Source organism: Lactuca virosa, chromosome 2 (assembly GCF_052849685.1).
Source record: "Lactuca virosa cultivar CGN04683 chromosome 2, Lactuca_virosa_CGN04683_v6, whole genome shotgun sequence".
Lineage (NCBI taxonomy): Eukaryota > Viridiplantae > Streptophyta > Magnoliopsida > Asterales > Asteraceae > Lactuca > Lactuca virosa.
The window spans coordinates 15,640,313-15,643,174 of NC_136427.1; the positions used below are offsets into that span (position 1 = coordinate 15,640,313).

General features: G+C 34.9%; 1 pseudogene; it reads left to right on the forward strand.

Annotated features, from left to right (window-relative positions):
- Positions 1-1,867: 1,867 nt before the first annotated feature.
- LOC145157260 (phytol kinase 1, chloroplastic-like) lies at positions 1,868-2,650 on the forward strand (annotated as a pseudogene).
- Positions 2,651-2,862: the final 212 nt, after the last annotated feature.

A 2,862-nucleotide genomic window follows, 5' to 3' on the forward strand; every position in this document is an offset into this window, starting at 1 on the left:
GGCTCTTTTGCAATGGCGGTTCCCAATAGGAACGGTAAAACAGATGTATCTTACATTCCGGAAAAAAATGATGAAATAGAAGAAATGAGGGACCTTGTTGCTAAACAAAAACAACAAAACGAAGAGCTTAAAGAAATGATGAACGCCCAACAAGAAGAAAACAAAACAAGGGCCGGGCATCTTGAAAAACAACTTCAAACGGCAATGGTTCTTATTAATATCTTTACAAAACAACAAAACTAGTAGGTCATAAAGTGTTGATATATGTTTATTGTAGAGTATTTATTTTAGATTAGCAACTTTTCTTTTTCCATGTAATAAATAATTATTGTATTATTTTATGATATAATCTTTTGATTTTTTTTTGTTTTTCATATATTACTACAAAATAATTTGGAAATAATTTATAAATCAATTATCCATCGGTCCATATGGAATCTGGTATATAATATACACCACGAAAATTGTTAGGGATTCACGACCACGGAATTTGCTAGGAAGTCATCAAACGGAATTTGCTAGGGATTCAGCACGACGGAATTTGCTACGGAATCACCGCCACGGAATTTACTAGGGAATGACCACCACGCAATTTGCTAGGGATTCATCACCACGGAATTTGCTAGGGAATCACCACCACGGAATTTTCTAGGGAATCACCACCACGGCATTTGTGATGGAATAACCACCACGGATTGGGTGATGGAATCCTACTACGGAATACACGATGGAATACCACCTACCACAGATTTCATTCCGTTGTCACATTTGTGACGGAATTATCGTTTCCGTTGCAAACCCTCTCTACGGCGTTTTTAGGGACGAAAATTGGTCGTTGCAAATTCCGTCGCTATTCGTATTTTGCAACGGAATTTCAGCTTTTCGCAACGGATTCCTTCCGTAGCAAAATCGCGTTTTTCTTGTAGTGGAAGCATGGTATAATGAGTGAGAGAGAGAGAGTGAGAGAGAGAGAGTGTGTGTGTGTGTATGAGTGAGGGATGTGTATGGCCGAATTTTTGGGGTGAAGAGAGACTTTGTGAGGCTCTTTAAAGTTGAAATTATTTAATAATGTTTCATCTTAACCATTTTTATAAAAATGATCTTTAGTTTTATAAATATTCTATGAAGTTTTATAAACTTCCAAGAATTTATTTCTTGATTTTTATTCAAGTATTTTTGTTTTTAGAAATAAGTTATAAACTTGTATTCTCTTGAATTAAATTATAGAAATGATAACATATGGTTTGATTTTTATAAAATCAAATTTTATATTTCATATAAATGACACAAAAGTTCATATATGAATGTAGGATTAGACAATCTGTGGATTATATTTTTGCCCATAATTTAAATTATGATATGTGCATATTATTTCCAACTTGTAATTAAATAAAATTATGATTTAATTAAATTGAGTTTGATAAGTTATCAAACTAGTTAAGCACATCATATGTCCCGATTAAGAAATTAGGGTATTTAACTTACCCTAGAGTCGTGATCTTCCAAACATGGTTTTTGTGTTTAATTTTAAGATTGAACTTTGGCACTTTACAACCTGGTTGGAGTATTCACATATCAATGTGACTGCTTAGTACAAGGTAAGTTACACTACTTGTTCTGAGGGATCTATTAAGTCGCGATCTAGCTCAACTTGTTGCATCTAAAACCAAGTTATGTGCACGCATGGAAATGAAAAGGTTCTAGATGAGTCCTAACCTGAGTTTTGACGGACGTCATAGTATCAGGTACCAACCAAAGGACATTATTGTCCAGTGGGTGTCGAATAAAGGCTGAACTTGTTGGCCTTTACTTTTCACAACTGATGCAAAGATTGAATGGTCTGGTCGTTATAAGTGTATAGGGGAAAATGGAAGAAACATGGGTTACAACAGCAACAGAGGTAATTTTGTCAATTACTTGTTTGGATCAATGGTATCAACATAAGAAATACAAAGGAAACAAAATATACAGTTGGTAGAAATGGCATGATGTTGTGCTTTCTCTAGTGGTTTCTATGGAAAGTCTCAATGCTTCTTTCTCAGTTTTACACTCCAAGACACACTTTCTATCCTTCTGCACATTATCTCACTATTCATGAAATTCAGAATGTTCCTACTTTTGGTCAAAACCAATGATGTCTTCTTCTGCTTCCATTGGGTGCTTTTACCCTCAATGTACCAGGTCCAATGATTCAAGACACTGGAGTAATCATTCTTGTCATTGGCAGCGTACATGGACTTGTCGTTGGTTTTGACTATCTCACACAACAACAAGTCATCGATCAGTACCTAAGCAGAATGTTGATTCGTACATTATCTGGATTGCTTTATATAGGTTGTTGGCTAATCTTCAGTATTTTATAGATACTCGGTATTTTGCCATTATATAGCCCTTATTGAACTATATTAGGCCTCTTTTATATGGTCTTTCACTAGTCCCATACGAAGACCTCATTGAATTAGTCACTTGTGAATGAAAAGCAGAGGAATTGCTTAGGGGACCTCTATATTATGTTTTGACTCAAGAATCGATGTGGTTTCAATATCCATAATGTGTGGTGGTAGTAGTATTGCAGAAATCATGGGAAAATTTTGGGTTGCATAAAACTCCATGCAATAATAGAAAAGTGTGCAGCAGGTGTGAGTGTTAGCAGCATAGTCTTTTAAGTTTGAAAAAAAATGAACCGTAGAAAAGGGTGCAACTGCTAAAGAAAAATTGACTGCAAGGGAATTTTTGTCAAAAGTAATTAAAAAAAAGGTCAAAAGTTGCAAGTGTACTATGGTGTTGTCCTTTTCATTTGACATGTGAAAGCTGGTGTAACATCGTATGAGGCTAGAGTGACTATAGTAGAATTAAACAAAT